At 39.4% G+C, this 22,409-nt stretch overlaps 1 protein-coding gene and 1 long non-coding RNA gene across 2 annotated transcripts in view; one reads left to right on the plus strand and one right to left on the minus strand.

The window, feature by feature from the left end:
• The window catches only part of LOC127617766 (dystonin-like), a 101,579-nt gene that overhangs the window by 8,543 nt on the left and 70,627 nt on the right, over positions 1-22,409 (minus strand).
• Positions 6,076-21,698, plus strand: LOC127618000 (uncharacterized). Its single transcript, XR_007967392.1, has 3 exons — positions 6,076-6,265; positions 8,618-8,677; positions 21,560-21,698. It is a non-coding gene; the product is annotated as an uncharacterized LOC127618000 (long non-coding RNA).

The following is a 22,409-nucleotide window of genomic DNA, read 5'->3' on the forward strand; positions in this document are numbered from 1 at the left end:
GTGTGTGTGTAGGCATATGTGGTTTATGAGACCAATTTTCAGGTTTACACACCAGCATTACGAGGCCATTCGGTTTATGAGACCAATTTTGATGGTCTCGTAATTCGGGAATTTAAATTGTTATAATTATTGAATAATAATAATTTAAAGCATTATTAATAGATGTATGATTACTACATTACTAGTTTTATTAATTCACATTGCTATTTGAATGTGATAAACATCCCCACGCTTTTTATGACCTTTACAAATATGGACCTTTTAAACCATGATGTGTATGTGTGAACTTTGAACAGTGCCCCTGTAGGTGGGAATTGGTATTGCAAGGTACACACATTCGCGCCAAATAACACACATTTCCCCGCTAAATCATACACATTTCCCCGCCATATCGTACAATTGGCCGTAAACGTCGGCTGTTTCGAGAAGATTCGCCGCGTTTGGAGAAGTGATTAACATCGGAGCTGCAACAGTTCTTCAGCATCATGGAATTTACCGAAAACTGAAAAGTAAGCCCTTTTATTTAATATTTTATACATTTAATGAAAAATGTGTCTGATAGCCTCAGTGGAGTTTAAATAGCTTTACGACTTATTTAATTGTTCATTACTCAGTTAAGATTACTCGTAACTAATGAAATACTGTCATGAGTGTGCATACAGTGAGTTATCTTCTAACTTCACCTGCTTGTACACGCTTGTTGATTTATCAGTTTATCATAAACGTGTCAACAAGAATACTTTCAGCTGTCGGTGATGGTTATGGAGCAGAAAGGGGCAAACCAACTATTAGTTAAAAAAGCACTCTGTTTAAAGCTCCAAACCATACCCAATTATATGAAACTAGCGATAATATTGTTATTCTGTGTTCTGTGTGTGTTATTTTGGGCCACTGCTAAAGCAATGAGTTATTAATATTATTCTGCATATCTGTGGAGACTGACTTGACATTATATTTTGTACTAGGGGACTAAATCCTCTCAGAGATACAGAACAGCACGTGAAGTTGGACAAAGATTAAGACATACATGGATATATATATATATCAATCACACCAAAGGTAAGATGTTTTTGTAAACCTTTTGTCTCTTAATGCAAGTTGAGCTCTGTTATGTTAGATAAAGAATGCTCCATCAGACATACAGAGTGTTCATATGGAAAACAACAGATTATTTAGGTATTTTATTTTTTGATAACATGTTTATCTTAATGTTTTTGATTAGTTATTTGATTTTTCCTTTGGACTTTTCCAATCTCATTAGAAAATGTACTTTTCTATGTTTTTGCGTTGTTTATATTATTTAAGTGGTACAATACAAATGCTAACATTTATGATTTTTTAATTAGTAATCATAAAAAGTAAAAACTGTATAAAATAATAAAAAGTACTATTAGTCAAACAGTTTTGGTTAACAGATTCCCATTGCTTTATGTGTTTTATTGTGTTTTGCATATTAATTTGGCACACAATGTAATTTCAGAGTTTGTTTACTGCTTGTTTACCATTACTGCCATTAACAGTTGTGTTTTTTTTAATAGGGCTGAGGTGTATTTGCAAAAGGCTTTATGTTGAAAGGTTCATTCATTCTTGAATCCAGAGGAATCTTGTATAAGGTATCAGACTCATTAAATGAATACACAAACATCTTCATACAGTGAAATGATTACTGGGGCCGGTTGCACCAGCTGTGTGTAACTTCAATCTTAGCCTAGTTGTGGTGTAAATTGGCACTAAGTCACAATTTATGCACTACTAAATATTTGAGCATTGCACCATTAATCTTAGGTATGACGTAACCCTACGTATAAACGAAATATTTACGGCAGACTCTGACCAGGAGTAATGGATGAAATATTTAATGACATCAATGAGCTCATGTTTTGATTGACAGGCATCAGCCCTTTCGACATATATGATGGTGTTTACACTCATTACGTGAGAGAGAAAAAAACATATTTTTACGTTTAAGCATGAAACTGTTCTAACGGTGCAGTTTTCAGGATGCATCACCCGGTGTGAAGTTTCAAAATATACCAAATATATAAGAAATTCAAATATTTCCAGCCTGTTGTAATAGTATTTATTTATCATACAGTTCCTATATATTGTTATTTACACAGGGCAAATATACTATTTATTAAATCTACTTTTATTATGTATTGTATTTTAATGGGGATATAATTTATTACAGCTGACAGTTACGTGAACATCAACCGTAATAAGATCAAATTGAAGTTAACGGCTTTTTAACACTTCTGTATACAAATGTGAAGGCTGCCTATTGGATAAATACAAGTAAACATCATATTATGCGACTGCATCACTTTACGGAGAGCTTACACCCTACTAGTGAAGTCTTGCCTTAAGAACAGGTGGATCAACCAAAATAAGCACCGACTTATTTACAAACTAACTAGTAGTTACTAGGGTTGCAGCGGTATACCAGTTTCACGCTATACCACGGTTTGAAAATGGACGGTTATCACACCATGTGCATTTGCTTATCTACGGTATTGAGAAAAAAATGCAACCGGACGGAGAATCTCACATGCGCGTGTGCATCTCCTTTCCTTCTCGACTGTCTGTCAGACTCGTCAACTTGCGTCACACACACACACACACATGCAGCAGATGTCAGAGAGAAGCGAGGGGGTCTGACATGAGTGTGAGTTAAAGCAGTGTTTCTCAACTGGTCTATTCGGACTGGGACAGCAGGGAAAGAACAATGCCATGGTTCTCCCAAGTGATCGACTATTTAAGACTGCCGAGGCACATTTAATGATAATCTCGCAAACAGCTAAAGACTTCTCATCTGCACTTTCGCACGAGTGTAACGATCTCGCGATCATGATCTGCTCTTCTCTCTGGCGCACGCGTGCAATAACTGGGCTTCCCTCGATATTGCGGAGCGCAGACATCAAAACTGATGTGACCAATTTCAATTCTAGCGAGAGTTTTCTAGTTTAAAGTGTTTCGGAGATTGTCAATTCGAACCTCTCAACAGTAGCAGCCCTGACATGCCAAACAGCACTGCGGAGGAAGAGCAACACTGTGCTATGCACCGAAATAAATAAATAAATTACACACCATCACCTTTACAAATTTCTTTCATGATTTTACATGAGTAAAAGTAACTGTTATATATTTTTTATACTGTATTATTATATAGTTTCATATGAAATAATCTAAAGTTAGAATTTATTAGACCTCATTTTATATCAACAGTGGCAGCTGTAGTTAAAGTTTCAAGATGTGTTTCAGCTAATATTTATTTTTCATAAATACTGTAATTTATTATTATATAACTATTATTTAAGACTAGCACACTGACCTAACCATGGTAATGAGGAGCCTTTCCTTCTGTGTAATATGTGTATAAATATAATATTAATTAACAAACGAGATAATAATGGGCTCATATACAGTGAGGAAAATAAGTATTTGAACACCCTGCTATTTTGCAAGTTCTCCCACTTGGAAATCATGGAGGGGTCTGAAATTGTCATCGTAGGTGCATGTCCACTGTGAGAGACATAATCAAAAAGAAAAATCCAGAAATCACAATGTATGATTTTTTTAACTATTTATTTGTATGATACAGCTGCAAATAAGTATTTGAACACCTGTCTATCAGCTAGAATTCTGACCCTCAAAGACCTGTTAGTCTGCCTTTAAAATGTCCACCTCCACTCCATTTATTATCCTAAATTAGATGCACCTGTTTGAGGTCGATAACTGCATAAAGACACCTGTCCACCCCATACAATCAGTAAGAATCCAACTACTAACATGGCCAAGACCAAAGAGCTGTCCAAAGACACTGGAGACAAAACTGTACACCTCCACAAGGCTGGAAAGGGCTACGGGAAATTGCCAAGCAGCTTGGTGAAAAAAGGTCCACTGTTGGAGCAATCATTAGAAAATGGAAGAAGCTAAACATGACTGTCAATCTCCCTCGGACTGGGGCTCCATGCAAGATCTCACCTCGTGGGGTCTCAATGATCCTAAGAAAGGTGAGAAATCAGCCCAGAACTACACGGGAGGAGCTGGTCAATGACCTGAAAAGAGCTGGGACCACCGTTTCCAAGGTTACTGTTGGTAATACACTAAGACGTCATGGTTTGAAATCATGCATGGCACGGAAGGTTCCCCTGCTTAAACCAGCACATGTCAAGGCCTGTCTTAAGTTTGCCAATGACCATTTGGATGATCCAGAGGAGTCATGGGAGAAGGTCATGTGGTCAGATGAGACCAAAATAGAACTTTTTGGTCATAATTCCACTAACCGTGTTTGGAGGAAGAAGAATGATGAGTACCATCCCAAGAACACCATCCCTACTGTGAAGCATGGGGGTGGTAGCATCATGCTTTGGGGGTGTTTTTCTGCACATGGGACAGGGCTGACTGCACTGTATTAAGGAGAGGATGACCGGGGCCATGTATTGCGAGATTTTGGGGAACAACCTCCTTCCCTCAGTTAGAGCATTGAAGATGGGTCGAGGGTGGGTCTTCCAACATGACAATGACCCGAAGCACACAGCCAGGATAACCAAGGAGTGGCTCTGTAAGAAGCATATCAAGGTTCTGGTGTGGCCTAGCCAGTCTACAGACCTAAACCCAATAGAGAATCTTTGGAGGGAGCTCAAACTCCGTGTTTCTCAGTGACAGCCCAGAAACCTGACTGATCTAGAGAAGATCTGTGTGGAGGAGTGGGCCAAAATCCCTCCTGCAGTGTGTGCAAACCTGGTGAAAAACTACAGGAAACGTTTGACCTCTGTAATTGCAAACAAAGGCTACTGTACCAAATATTAACATTGATTTTCTCAGGTGTTCAAATACTTATTTGCAGCTGTATCATACAAATAAATAGTTAAAAAATCATACATTGTGATTTCTGGATTTTATTTTTTAGATTATGTCTCTCACAGTGGACATGCACCTACGATGACAATTTCAGACCCCTCCATGATTTCTAAGTGGGAGAACTTGCAAAATAGCAGGGTGTTCAAATACTTATTTTCCTCACTGTAAGTAAATATGTTCTTCAATTTTTAAAATGGGGAGAGAAACTTCCTGTAGATTTTGACATCAACAATAGAATTAATGTCACTTGATGCATGTCCTTGTATTGGAAAACCATGAACAAAACTGCAATATAAAAGGAAATGTGACCCAGGATACATTAAATACAGGTTTTGTTTAATCTATGGCAGGTCGACACTTGATTTCCAATGTAAAATCTGTCCTGAAGCAAAACCAGTTGAGAAACACTGAGTTCAAGATACAGACAGGAGCCGTCTACAGTATATGTTAACTGTTAATAATCAATATATTACTATAAACCAGTTGAGAAACACTGAGTTAAAGGTACAGACACGAGCAGTCTGGCCTCACTGTCGTGCACCTACAGTATATATTAACTGTTAATAATCAGAGGACATTACTTTAAAAGCTCACACAGCTGATGTTATTTTTCAGTTAGTAGATAATTTAACATGTAAACTAACATGTTATAGTTACATGCTATTTTTATCATGTTTATAATTCTGTTTATTATAATTCTGTTAGCTTTCTTATTTTTTCTATTTATTTATATTCAAAAGAGAGACTTTTTTACACTTCAATAAAATAAATGTTTTCAAGTTTCAATTATAATAAAGTGTTTGCTCAAAAATAAATAAATACATAAAATAACCCTTCTGTTTTCACTGATAATAGTAATTGTGTAATACTGTATACCGTGATACTGTGAAACCGTGATATTTTCTGAGACGGTTATCATACCGTAAAAATCTCATACCGTTGCAACCCTGCAAGTTAATAAGCCCTTAGTGTAAAATTTACATCCCAACTTACGTGAGAACTTACACACAGCTGGTGCAACCCTGCCCTGGTGAGTAGCCTGTATTGTACTGTATGTTAGCCCATGTGCATCTTTTGAAATGAAGCCAAATAACACATGGAGATATCTGGGGCAGACTGACATGCTTCCTAAAGATGTGTTCTCTTCTAGAGCTTCATTTTAGTTAACAATTTTAACAGTTGATTTTTATGACCCCTTTAGCATTGATGCTTCAAGCGTTGACAGATCACTTGGGAGACTAGTGAATGATGAGCAGAAACCCAATGCAAAGATGAAAAAGAAGTGGATGGTATGCCCCATCTTTTGGCCATTATGGATGGAAGGGAATTTCGAGAGATTACTTATGACTATGGAGGTGTTGACTTGCCATGACATTCCTGCCATGGACAGGAAATGCCCAAGGTAGAGTACCACTGACTTTTATTGAATAAAGTATTTTTAATAGTGAGTAGTAGTGTTGTCACGGTACCAACATTTCAGCAGTCGGTACCAATACCAGTGAAATTTCACGGTACTCGATACCATTTTCGGTACCAAAGCAAAAACAGGTTACTAAGCAACACTCTTTTATTAACAAAGTCTACAAAACATTAGCAGCAGAACTAAGAGCAGAAATATGCCATTGAGCAACAATTTAATTTAAATATATTGTTTTTTAATTATAACAAAACTGAACAATGTTTTTGATTTTTGATAAAAGATTTGCTTCAACTTTTGCAACTTTTAATTTAAGTTTTTACCAAGTACTAAAAAAGCCTAAATAAACAAGCATACAATAGAATTAATAAACTATTTCCAAACTAATGTGCAAAGTGCTCTCTTATTGATAAAGCTGCATATTGCCAATTTTCTTCATGATAAGAAATGCACAGTGACACATATATGGATATTATGATTAAATAAGTTCTAATCTATCTGCATTAAGCGTCCAGCTCGAGGGATGAGCGTCCTTAGATCGGGACATTCGCACAACTCATAGAAGAGGCGCCGACCACACAGAGAAATGCCTGTTTCTGAGTTTATAGTTATTAACATGATCTGCTTTTGTATTATTTGAACTTTAATAAAGCTATAACGCATTAAATATAACTGCATTTAAGATGTAACGCCGGGATGTTTCCTTTAAAGAGCTCCGCCTCCGCTTATTCCACAACGGGACATGCTTCTGAATGTACTTTAATCATTCCCTGATACTTTGGGATCTACATAAAATAAACGGTGAAAGTTTGGAGTGCACCTGTGATCTGTGTAATTCTGAACTGCTGCTCTCACGCGTCACCGTTACAGTTTAATGTGATTTCATGTTATGTTAAATGAGATCAAACGACTATTCGACAATGAACATTTTTCTCATCAATTTTGTATTTTCGACGATGTTAATAATGTTGACTAAACGTTTCAGCCCTAATGCAAATGATAATATGCTTTATTTGCTTGAATAAATCTGGGTGTCTTTCAGGTGCTTCATTAAGTTTTATGTGTTTCCTCCTTTCGTCAGAAAATTGCGAAAGCAGCGTTTACGAAATGGTTTTTGCTGATTTATGATATTTCCCTTTTCATCAGCCTCAAATCCAAAGAATTTTCTGAAATTTCCACTTTTTTTTTTCGACATGATTCAGTTGAGACTCCGCAGCAGCAGCTTTGCTTGTCGTCATCTTTTGCTTGTTGCAAGCGTTCGAAAGTTCCCGCCTCTGCGTGGGTACCGGGTAGACCCAGTACTCGGTACCCCGATACCTTCAGAAATTCTGGTATCGTAAATAATGTTTGAGTTAGGGATGGGCGATATGGCCAAAAAAATGTATCACGATAATTTCAGGGATTTATTGCGATAACGATACAAATGACAATAAATTATTTTCTTCTGTAAAATATCAGATTAAGTTGTGTTCCAGTGACTGTGCTGAAAAACATCACACAACAACAATTACACAATAATAATAATTCAAATCAATTACAAGTTTAAAATGTAAACACAGATTCTTTATTTATTTATACTCTCATGGTGGAAAAATAGTGCAAAGCAAACAGCAAAAGTAACAATCACCAACCATGTCTTCAGTTGTGTTTCAAAATTACAACAGAGTACAACTGCAAATAAATCCTGATAAAGTAAAGAAGTTCAGAGTGAAACACACTCTTACCCCGGATTTCCACCAACTGCGGAACGGCTGCGGATCGGCTCCGCTGCGTGTCGGATCCGTGCTCTGCCGTCCTTCAATACCTACCAGATACGGATTTGTTGCGGAATGGCTGCGTTCCGCCATGCTTGTTTTCACTCCGCACAGAGAATGTCCGCACGTGAACAGTGAATCGCTGCACGCACAAAACTACGTCATCAACTAGACTTATCGTTATTATCGCGAGGAGACACATTTTTATCGTGAGGAGAATTTTCAACGATATATCGCAAACGATAAGATATCGCCCATCCCTAGTTTGAGTACCGACTTGGTACCGGGGTACCAGTATATTTGACAACACTAGTGAGTAGTGTTGAATGCATAGAATCTCTCTCACTCCCCCAAACCCCCATGGCTCCAGCTACTGTCCAGGACCACACATCCCTTCAAAATATGGTGCTGACAAAATTAATGACAATCAATTCTAAAAGTTATATTCATTCCTACCAAATGTGTCAAATTCTGTGTTTGTAGAAAACTGTATTTCTGTAGCAAATAATTCCATTGACATAACTTTGTTGTCTCTCTTTTGTTCCCCTCTCTCTTTGTTTCTCTCTTTCTGCCTCTCCATCAGCCCATGGCTCCAGCTACAGTCCAGGACCAAGTCATCTCTCCCGCTGCCCCTCCTGAAGAGGTTTGTCAATACATTTGTCAACTTAGTTTGACACACATGAAGTGCTTTAACATGATCTGAAGTGAGAGTATCTTATTGCTAATGTACAGTCAGGTCCATAAATATTGGGACATCAACACAATTCAAATCTTTTTGGCTCTATACACCACCACAATGGATTTGAAATGAAACGAACAAGATGTGCTTTAACTGCAGACTTTCAGCTTTAATTTGAGGGTATTTACATCCAAATCAGGTGAACGGTGTAGCAATTACAACAGTTTGTATATGTGCCTCCCACTTTTAAGGGACCAAAAGTAATGGGACAATTGGCTGCTCAGCTGTTCCATGGCCAGGTGTGTGTTATTCCCTCATTATCCCATTTACAAGGAGCAGATAAAGGCCCAGAGTTAATTTCAAGTGTGCTATTTGCATTTGGAATCTGTTGCTGTCAACTCTCAATATGAGATCCAAAGAGCTGTCACTATCAGTGAAGCAAGCCATCATTAGGCTGAAAAATCAAAACAAACCCATCAGAGAGATAGCAAAAACATTAGGTGTGGCCAAATCAACTGTTTGGAACATTCTTAAAAAGAAAGAACGCACCGGTGAGCTCAGCAACACCAAAAGACCCGGAAGACCAACAAAAACAACTGTGGTGAATTCTTTCCCTGGTGAAGAAAACACCCTTCACAACAGTTGGCCAGATCAAGAACACTCTCCAGGAGGTAGGTGTATGTGTGTCAAAGTCAACCATCAAGAGAAGACTTCACCAGAGTGAATACAGAGGGTTCACCACAAGATGTAAACCATTGGTGAGCCTCAAAAACAGGAAGGCCAGAATAGAGTTTGCCAAACAACATCTAAAAAAGCCTTCACAGTTCTGGAACAACATCCTATGGACAGATGAGACAAAGATCAACTTGTACTAGAGTGATGGGAAGAGAAGAGTATGGAGAAGGAAAGGAACTGCTCATGATCCAAAGCATACCACCTCATCAGTGAAGCATGGTGGTGGTAGTGTCATGGCGTGGGCATGTATGGCTGCCAATGTAACTGGTTCTCTTGTATTTATTGATGATGTGACTGCTGACAAAAGCAGCAGGATGAATTCTGAAGTGTTTCGGGCAATATTATCTGCTCATATTCAGCCAAATGCTTCAGAACTCATTGGACTGGCTTCACAGTACAGATGGACAATGACCCGAAGCATACTGCGAAAGCAACCAAAGAGTTTTTTAAGGGAAAGAAGTGAAATGTTATGCAATGGCCAAGTCAATCACCTGACCTGAATCCGATTGAGCATGCATTTCACTTGCTGAAGACAAAACTGAAGGGAAAATGCCCCAAGAACAAGCAGGAACTGAAGACAGTTGCAGTAGAGGCCTGGCAGAGCATCACCAGGGATGAAACCCAGCGTCTGGTGATGTCTATGCGTTCCAGACTTCAGGCTGTAATTGACTGCAAAGGATTTGCAACCAAGTATTAAAAAGTGAAAGTTTGATTTATGATTGTTAATCTGTCCCATTACTTTTGGTCCCTTAAAAAGTGGGAGGCACATATACAAACTGTTGTAATTGCTACACCGTTCACCTGATTTGGATGTAAATACCCTCAAATTAAAGCTGAAAGTCTGCAGTTAAAGCACATCTTGTTCGTTTCATTTCAAATCCATTGTGGTGGTGTATAGAGCCAAAAAGATTAGAATTGTGTCAATGTCCCAATATTTATGGACCTGACTGTATGTGACTAAGCAGTACGCTGCCGTTTTGTAACCCTTGTGTGTGTTTGTGTATGCTTACTCATGGTTAATGACGCCATACATTTGGTATATGAGGACCCAATTTGGGATGAAACATTGTGAAGCCATAGTGTACTGTTTAGTCACATACAGTCGCCATATTCGGTCCTCATATACCAAATTATGTCCTCATAAACCATGAGTAAGCACACACACTAAACACACACGGGTGTTATGCAGCGACAGTGTACTGTTTAGTCACTGTTTAGTCACAGTCGCCATATTCGGTCCTCATATACCAAATCATGTCCCCATAAACCATGAGTAAGCACACACACTAAACACACACAGGTGTTATGCAGCGACAGTGTACTGTTTAGTCACATACAGTCGCCATATTCGGTCCTCATACCAAATCATGTCCTCATACACCATGAGTAAGCACACACACTAAACACACACAGGTGTTATGCAGCGACAGTGTACTGTTTAGTCACATACAGTCGCCATATTCGGTCCTCATACCAAATCATGTCCTCATACACCATGAGTAAGCACACACACTAAACACACACAGGTGTTATGCAGCGACAGTGTACTGTTTAGTCACATACAGTCGCCATATTCGGTCCTCATACCAAATACCAAGAAGTGAAATGTTATGCAATGGCCAAGTCAATCACCTGACCTGAATCCGATTGAGCATGCATTTCACTTGCTGAAGACAAAACTGAAGGGAAAATGCCCCAAGAACAAGCAGGAACTGAAGACAGTTGCAGTAGAGGCCTGGCAGAGCATCACCAGGGATGAAACCCAGCGTCTGGTGATGTCTATGCGTTCCAGACTTCAGGCTGTAATTGACTGCAAAGGATTTGCAACCAAGTATTAAAAAGTGAAAGTTTGATTTATGATTGTTAATCTGTCCCATTACTTTTGGTCCCTTAAAAAGTGGGAGGCACATATACAAACTGTTGTAATTGCTACACCGTTCACCTGATTTGGATGTAAATACCCTCAAATTAAAGCTGAAAGTCTGCAGTTAAAGCACATCTTGTTCGTTTCATTTCAAATCCATTGTGGTGGTGTATAGAGCCAAAAAGATTAGAATTGTGTCAATGTCCCAATATTTATGGACCTGACTGTATGTGACTAAGCAGTACGCTGCCGTTTTGTAACCCTTGTGTGTGTTTGTGTATGCTTACTCATGGTTAATGACGCCATACATTTGGTATATGAGGACCCAATTTGAGATGAAACATTGTGAAGCCATAGTGTACTGTTTAGTCACATACAGTCGCCATATTCGGTCCTCATATACCAAATTATGTCCTCATAAACCATGAGTAAGCACACACACTAAACACACACAAGTGTTATGCAGCGACAGTGTACTGTTTAGTCACATACAGTCGCCATATTCGGTCCTCATATACCAAATCATGTCCTCATAAACCATGAGTAAGACACACACTAAACACACACAGGTGTTATGCAGCGACAGTGTACTGTTTAGTCACATACAGTCGCCATATTCGGTCCTCATATACCAAATCATGTCCTCATAAACCATGAGTAAGCACACACTAAACACACACAGGTGTTATGCAGCGACAGTGTACTGTTTAGTCACATACAGTCGCCATATTCGGTCCTCATATACCAAATCATGTCCCCATAAACCATGAGTAAGCACACACACTAAACACACACAGGTGTTATGCAGCGACAGTGTACTGTTTAGTCACATACAGTCGCCATATTCGGTCCTCATACCAAATCATGTCCTCATACACCATGAGTAAGCACACACACTAAACACACACAGGTGTTATGCAGCGACAGTGTACTGTTTAGTCACATACAGTCGCCATATTCGGTCCTCATACCAAATCATGTCCTCATACACCATGAGTAAGCACACACACTAAACACACACAGGTGTTATGCAGCGACAGTGTACTGTTTAGTCACATACAGTCGCCATATTCGGTCCTCATACCAAATCATGTCCTCATACACCATGAGTAAGCACACACACTAAACACACACAGGTGTTATGCAGCGACAGTGTACTGTTTAGTCACATACAGTCGCCATATTCGGTCCTCATACCAAATCATGTCCTCATACACCATGAGTAAGCACACACACTAAACACACACAGGTGTTATGCAGCGACAGTGTACTGTTTAGTCACATACAGTCGCCATATTCGGTCCTCATATACCAAATCATGTCCCCATAAACCATGAGTAAGCACACACACTAAACACACACAGGTGTTATGCAGACATAGTGTAATGTTTAGTCACATACAGTCGCCATATTCGGTCTTCATATACCAAATCATGTCCCCATAAACCATGAGTAAGCACACACACTAAACACACACAGGTGTTATAAAGTCATAGTGTACTGTTTAGTCACATACAGTCGCCATATTCGGTCCTCATATACCAAATCATGTCCCCATAAACCATGAGTAAGTACACACACTAAACACACACGGGTGTTATAAAGTCATAGTGTAATGTTTAGTCACATACAGTCGCCATATTCGGTCCTCATATACCAAATCATGTCCTCATACACCATGAGTAAGTACACACACTAAACACACACAGGTGTTATGCAGACATAGTGTAATGTTTAGTCACATACAGTCGCCATATTCGGTCCTCATATACCAAATCATGTCCCCATAAACCATGAGTAAGCACACACACTAAACACACACAGGTGTTATGCAGTCATAGTGTACTGTTTAGTCACATACAGTCGCCATATTCGGTCCTCATATACCAAATCATGTCCTCATACACCATGAGTAAGCACACACACTAAACACACACAGGTGTTATGCAGACATAGTGTAATGTTTAGTCACATACAGTCGCCATATTCGGTCCTCATATACCAAATCATGTCCTCATAAACCATGAGTAAGTACACACACTAAACACACACAAGTGTTATGCAGACATAGTGTAATGTTTAGTCACATACAGTCGCCATATTCGGTCCTCATATACCAAATCATGTCCTCATACACCATGAGTAAGCACACACACTAAACACACACAGGTGTTATGCAGTCATAGTGTACTGTTTAGTCACATACAGTCGCCATATTCGGTCCTCATATACCAAATCATGTCCTCATAAACCATGAGTAAGCACACACACTAAACACACACAGGTGTTATGCAGACATAGTGTAATGTTTAGTCACATACAGTCGCCATATTCGGTCCTCATATACCAAATCATGTCCTCATAAACCATGAGTAAGCACACACACTAAACACACACGGGTGTTATAAAGTCATAGTGTAATGTTTAGTCACATACAGTCGCCATATTCGGTCCTCATATACCAAATCATGTCCTCATAAACCATGAGTAAGCACACACACTAAACACACACAGGTGTTATGCAGCGACAGTGTACTGCTTAGTCACATACAGTCGCCATATTCGGTCCTCATATACCAAATCATGTCCTCATAAACCATGAGTAAGCACACACACTAAACACACACAGGTGTTATAAAGTCATAGTGTAATGTTTAGTCACATACAGTCGCCATATTCGGTCCTCATATACCAAATCATGTCCTCATAAACCATGAGTAAGCACACACACTAAACACACACAGGTGTTATGCAGACATAGTGTACTGTTTAGTCACATACAGTCGCCATATTCGGTCCTCATATACCAAATCATGTCCTCATAAACCATGAGTAAGCACACGCTAAACACACACAAGTGTTATGCAGACATAGTGTAATGTTTAGTCACATACAGTCAGCCATATTCGGTCCTCATATACCAAATCATGTCCTCATACACCATGAGTAAGTACACACACTAAACACACACAGGTGTTATGCAGCGACAGTGTACTGTTTAGTCACATACAGTCGCCATATTCAGTCCTCATATACCAAATCATGTCCCCATAAACCATGAGTAAGCACACATGCTAAACACACACAGGTGTTATGCAGACATAGTGTACTGTTTAGTCACATACAGTCGCCATATTCAGTCCTCATATACCAAATCATGTCCTCATAAACCATGAGTAAGCACACACACTAAACACACACAGGTGTTATGCAGACATAGTGTAATGTTTAGTCACATACAGTCGCCATATTCGGTCCTCATATACCAAATCATGTCCTCATAAACCATGAGTAAGCACACACACTAAACACACACGGGTGTTATAAAGTCATAGTGTAATGTTTAGTCACATACAGTCGCCATATTCGGTCCTCATATACCAAATCATGTCCTCATAAACCATGAGTAAGCACACGCTAAACACACACAGGTGTTATGCAGCGACAGTGTACTGCTTAGTCACATACAGTCGCCATATTCGGTCCTCATATACCAAATCATGTCCTCATAAACCATGAGTAAGCACACACACTAAACACACACAGGTGTTATAAAGTCATAGTGTAATGTTTAGTCACATACAGTCGCCATATTCGGTCCTCATATACCAAATCATGTCCTCATAAACCATGAGTAAGCACACACACTAAACACACACAGGTGTTATGCAGACATAGTGTACTGTTTAGTCACATACAGTCGCCATATTCGGTCCTCATATACCAAATCATGTCCTCATAAACCATGAGTAAGTACACACACTAAACACACACAAGTGTTATGCAGACATAGTGTAATGTTTAGTCACATACAGTCGCCATATTCGGTCCTCATATACCAAATCATGTCCTCATACACCATGAGTAAGCACACACACTAAACACACACAGGTGTTATGCAGTCATAGTGTACTGTTTAGTCACATACAGTCGCCATATTCGGTCCTCATATACCAAATCATGTCCTCATAAACCATGAGTAAGCACACACACTAAACACACACAGGTGTTATGCAGACATAGTGTAATGTTTAGTCACATACAGTCGCCATATTCGGTCCTCATATACCAAATCATGTCCTCATAAACCATGAGTAAGCACACACACTAAACACACACGGGTGTTATAAAGTCATAGTGTAATGTTTAGTCACATACAGTCGCCATATTCGGTCCTCATATACCAAATCATGTCCTCATAAACCATGAGTAAGCACACGCTAAACACACACAGGTGTTATGCAGCGACAGTGTACTGCTTAGTCACATACAGTCGCCATATTCGGTCCTCATATACCAAATCATGTCCTCATAAACCATGAGTAAGCACACACACTAAACACACACAGGTGTTATAAAGTCATAGTGTAATGTTTAGTCACATACAGTCGCCATATTCGGTCCTCATATACCAAATCATGTCCTCATAAACCATGAGTAAGCACACACACTAAACACACACAGGTGTTATGCAGACATAGTGTACTGTTTAGTCACATACAGTCGCCATATTCGGTCCTCATATACCAAATCATGTCCTCATAAACCATGAGTAAGCACACGCTAAACACACACAAGTGTTATGCAGACATAGTGTAATGTTTAGTCACATACAGTCGCCATATTCGGTCCTCATATACCAAATCATGTCCTCATACACCATGAGTAAGTACACACACTAAACACACACAGGTGTTATGCAGCGACAGTGTACTGTTTAGTCACATACAGTCGCCATATTCAGTCCTCATATACCAAATCATGTCCCCATAAACCATGAGTAAGCACACATGCTAAACACACACAGGTGTTATGCAGACATAGTGTACTGTTTAGTCACATACAGTCGCCATATTCAGTCCTCATATACCAAATCATGTCCTCATAAACCATGAGTAAGCACACACACTAAACACACACAGGTGTTATGCAGACATAGTGTAATGTTTAGTCACATACAGTCGCCATATTCGGTCCTCATATACCAAATCATGTCCTCATAAACCATGAGTAAGCACACACACTAAACACACACGGGTGTTATAAAGTCATAGTGTAATGTTTAGTCACATACAGTCGCCATATTCGGTCCTCATATACCAAATCATGTCCTCATAAACCATGAGTAAGCACACGCTAAACACACACAGGTGTTATGCAGCGACAGTGTACTGCTTAGTCACATACAGTCGCCATATTCGGTCCTCATATACCAAATCATGTCCTCATAAACCATGAGTAAGCACACACACTAAACACACACAGGTGTTATAAAGTCATAGTGTAATGTTTAGTCACATACAGTCAGCCATATTCGGTCCTCATATACCAAATCATGTCCTCATAAACCATGAGTAAGCACACACACTAAACACACACAGGTGTTATGCAGACATAGTGTACTGTTTAGTCACATACAGTCGCCATATTCGGTCCTCATATACCAAATCATGTCCTCATAAACCATGAGTAAGTACACACACTAAACACACACAAGTGTTATGCAGACATAGTGTAATGTTTAGTCACATACAGTCGCCATATTCGGTCCTCATATACCAAATCATGTCCTCATACACCATGAGTAAGTACACACACTAAACACACACAGGTGTTATGCAGCGACAGTGTACTGTTTAGTCACATACAGTCGCCATATTCAGTCCTCATATACCAAATCATGTCCCCATAAACCATGAGTAAGCACACATGCTAAACACACACAGGTGTTATGCAGACATAGTGTACTGTTTAGTCACATACAGTCGCCATATTCAGTCCTCATATACCAAATCATGTCCCCATAAACCATGAGTAAGTACACACACTAAACACACACAGGTGTTATGCAGCGACAGTGTACTGTTTAGTCACATACAGTCGCCATATTCAGTCCTCATATACCAAATCATGTCCCCATAAACCATGAGTAAGTACACACACTAAACACACACAGGTGTTATGCAGCGACAGTGTACTGTTTAGTCACATACAGTCGCCATATTCGGTCCTCATATACCAAATCATGTCCTCATACACCATGAGTAAGCACACACACTAAACACACACTGGTGTTATGCAGCGACAGTGTACTGTTTAGTCACATACAGTCGCCATATTCGGTCCTCATATACCAAATCATGTCCCCATAAACCATGAGTAAGCACACACACTAAACACACACAGGTGTTATGCAGCGACAGTGTACTGTTTAGTCACATACAGTCGCCATATTCGGTCCTCATATACCAAATCATGTCCTCATACACCATGAGTAAGCACACACACTAAACACACACAGGTGTTATGCAGTCATAGTGTACTGTTTAGTCACATACAGTCGCCATATTCGGTCCTCATATACCAAATCATGTCCTCATACACCATGAGTAAGCACACACACTAAACACACACAGGTGTTATGCAGTCATAGTGTACTGTTTAGTCACATACAGTCACCATATTCGGTCCTCATATACCAAATCATGTCCTCATAAACCATGAGTAAGCACACACACTAAACACACACAGGTGTTATGCAGTCATAGTGTACTGTTTAGTCACATACAGTCGCCATATTCGGTCCTCATATACCAAATCATGTCCTCATACACCATGAGTAAGTACACACACTAAACACACACAAGTGTTATGCAGACATAGTGTACTGTTTAGTCACATACAGTCGCCATATTCGGTCCTCATATACCAAATCATGTCCCCATAAACCATGAGTAAGCACAAACACTAAACACACACAGGTGTTATGCAGTCATAGTGTACTGTTTAGTCACATACAGTCGCCATATTCGGTCCTCATATACCAAATCATGTCCTCATAAACCATGAGTAAGCACACACACTAAACACACACAGGTGTTATGCAGACATAGTGTACTGTTTAGTCACATACAGTCGCCATATTCGGTCCTCATATACCAAATCATGTCCTCATAAACCATGAGTAAGCACACGCTAAACACACACAAGTGTTATGCAGACATAGTGTAATGTTTAGTCACATACAGTCGCCATATTCGGTCCTCATATACCAAATCATGTCCCCATAAACCATGAGTAAGCACACACACTAAACACACACAGGTGTTATGCAGACATAGTGTACTGTTTAGTCACATACAGTCGCCATATTCGGTCCTCATATACCAAATCATGTCCTCATAAACCATGAGTAAGCACACGCTAAACACACACAGGTGTTATGCAGCGACAGTGTACTGCTTAGTCACATACAGTCGCCATATTCGGTCCTCATATACCAAATCATGTCCTCATAAACCATGAGTAAGCACACACACTAAACACACACAGGTGTTATAAAGTCATAGTGTAATGTTTAGTCACATACAGTCGCCATATTCGGTCCTCATATACCAAATCATGTCCTCATAAACCATGAGTAAGCACACACACTAAACACACACAGGTGTTATAAAGTCATAGTGTAATGTTTAGTCACATACAGTCGCCATATTCGGTCCTCATATACCAAATCATGTCCTCATAAACCATGAGTAAGCACACACACTAAACACACACAGGTGTTATGCAGACATAGTGTACTGTTTAGTCACATACAGTCGCCATATTCGGTCCTCATATACCAAATCATGTCCTCATAAACCATGAGTAAGCACACGCTAAACACACACAAGTGTTATGCAGACATAGTGTAATGTTTAGTCACATACAGTCAGCCATATTCGGTCCTCATATACCAAATCATGTCCTCATACACCATGAGTAAGTACACACACTAAACACACACAGGTGTTATAAAGTCATAGTGTAATGTTTAGTCACATACAGTCGCCATATTCGGTCCTCATATACCAAATCATGTCCTCATACACCATGAGTAAGTACACACACTAAACACACACAGGTGTTATGCAGCGACAGTGTACTGTTTAGTCACATACAGTCGCCATATTCAGTCCTCATATACCAAATCATGTCCCCATAAACCATGAGTAAGTACACACACTAAACACACACAAGTGTTATGCAGACATAGTGTACTGTTTAGTCACATACAGTTGCCATATTCGGTCCTCATATACCAAATCATGTCCTCATACACCATGAGTAAGTACACACACTAAACACACACAGGTGTTATGCAGCGACAGTGTACTGTTTAGTCACATACAGTCGCCATATTCAGTCCTCATATACCAAATCATGTCCCCATAAACCATGAGTAAGCACACATGCTAAACACACACAGGTGTTATGCAGACATAGTGTACTGTTTAGTCACATACAGTCGCCATATTCAGTCCTCATATACCAAATCATGTCCCCATAAACCATGAGTAAGTACACACACTAAACACACACAGGTGTTATGCAGCGACAGTGTACTGCTTAGTCACATACAGTCGCCATATTCGGTCCTCATATACCAAATCATGTCCTCATAAACCATGAGTAAGCACACACACTAAACACACACAGGTGTTATGCAGCGACAGTGTACTGTTTATTCACATACAGTCGCCATATTCGGTCCTCATATACCAAATCATGTCCCCATAAACCATGAGTAAGCACACACACTAAACACACACAGGTGTTATGCAGACATAGTGTACTGTTTAGTCACATACAGTCGCCATATTCGGTCCTCATATACCAAATCATGTCCCCATAAACCATGAGTAAGCACACACACTAAACACACACAGGTGTTATGCAGTCATAGTGTACTGTTTAGTCACATACAGTCGCCATATTCGGTCCTCATATACCAAATCATGTCCTCATACACCATGAGTAAGCACACACACTAAACACACACAAGTGTTATGCAGTCATAGTGTACTGTTTAGTCACATACAGTCGCCATATTCGGTCCTCATATACCAAATCATGTCCTCATAAACCATGAGTAAGTACACACACTAAACACACACAAGTGTTATGCAGACATAGTGTAATGTTTAGTCACATACAGTCGCCATATTCGGTCCTCATATACCAAATCATGTCCTCATACACCATGAGTAAGCACACACACTAAACACACACAGGTGTTATGCAGTCATAGTGTACTGTTTAGTCACATACAGTCGCCATATTCGGTCCTCATATACCAAATCATGTCCTCATACACCATGAGTAAGTACACACACTAAACACACACAAGTGTTATGCAGACATAGTGTACTGTTTAGTCACATACAGTCGCCATATTCGGTCCTCATATACCAAATCATGTCCTCATACACCATGAGTAAGCACACACACTAAACACACACAGGTGTTATGCAGTCATAGTGTACTGTTTAGTCACATACAGTCGCCATATTCGGTCCTCATATACCAAATCATGTCCCCATAAACCATGAGTAAGCACACACACTAAACACACACAGGTGTTATGCAGACATAGTGTACTGTTTAGTCACATACAGTCACCATATTCGGTCCTCATATACCAAATCATGTCCTCATAAACCATGAGTAAGCACACATGCTAAACACACACAGGTGTTATGCAGCGACAGTGTACTGCTTAGTCACATACAGTCACCATATTCGGTCCTCATATACCAAATCATGTCCTCATACACCATGAGTAAGCACACACAGGTGTTATGCAGACATAGTGTACTGTTTAGTCACATACAGTCGCCATATTCAGTCCTCATATACCAAATCATGTCCCCATAAACCATGAGTAAGCACACACACTAAACACACACAAGTGTTATGCAGACATAGTGTAATGTTTAGTCACATACAGTCGCCATATTCGGTCCTCATATACCAAATCATGTCCTCATACACCATGAGTAAGCACACACACTAAACACACACAGGTGTTATGCAGCGACAGTGTACTGCTTAGTCACATACAGTCGCCATATTCGGTCCTCATATACCAAATCATGTCCTCATAAACCATGAGTAAACACACACAAGTGTTATGCATACATAGTGTAATGTTTAGTCACATACAGTCGCCATATTCGGTCCTCATATACCAAATCATGTCCTCATAAACCATGAGTAAGTACACACACTAAACACACACAAGTGTTATGCAGACATAGTGTACTGTTTATTCACATACAGTCGCCATATTCGGTTCTCATATACCAAATCATGTCCCCATAAACCATGAGTAAGCACACACTAAACACACACAGGTGTTATGCAGTCATAGTGTACTGTTTAGTCATACTAACAAACAATTTTATGATCTTGTTTGTCTTCAGTGGATAACAGAGGTAAATGCACATCTGCAAGAACACCATGGATGAAAGCTGAGGTCAACGCTGTGATGTGACGCTTCAATCTCATATCATGAAGGGTCACTTGGCATCTAGAGGGAATGTGAGGTGTGCAAAAAGTGTGAGCATCCAGCTCTACAAAACAGGACATGCCAAAATATCAGAGATTTTGTTCGAACCATTTAAACGTCAGTTGAACTAAATTGATTTTGGATTTTAACCAAAAAAATTGTCCAAGGGACTAAATCTCTGTCACGTTTGCACTTGTGATTTTATTGTGAAGGTCTTTTTTAGTAGTTTTGTTTTTATTCCCATCACTGAGTGACAGTGTTTTGTATCTTTGTTTCACAACATGTTTAACATGGTTACTCTCTGAATGATGCTGTTGAAGGGTTTAATGTAGATGTTTATTCCAATGGACCAAATTTCTCTAAATGACCATTTTTTTTCTCCCTCTTGTTGTATCATATATGTAATATCAGTGTTTACACATATGATACATTCCTGATATTCAATATTTTAAACAATCATCTCATCTAAAGCATCACCATCACAACTGCATTATGTCCCTCATATTTGTCCAGCAACTTTTAATAAATAAATGACTACTATGATTAAATGAATCGCAAAGAGTGGCCGTTCATTTGTTCAATGTGCATTTGTTCAATGTGCGTGATACTGAGATATTTGTGTTGCTCTCCTGGAAGTGTCGTGACACAGAATTGTTTGCAGCATCAGATCTGCTGTTAAGATCAATCCAGAATCATGTACAATCAATTGGCTTTCAAGGATGTGTAGCGTTGTCATTATTAACACATGCTAACGATTGGGGTAC

The sequence above is a fragment of the Xyrauchen texanus genome, chromosome 24 (assembly GCF_025860055.1).
Source record: "Xyrauchen texanus isolate HMW12.3.18 chromosome 24, RBS_HiC_50CHRs, whole genome shotgun sequence".
Lineage (NCBI taxonomy): Eukaryota > Metazoa > Chordata > Actinopteri > Cypriniformes > Catostomidae > Xyrauchen > Xyrauchen texanus.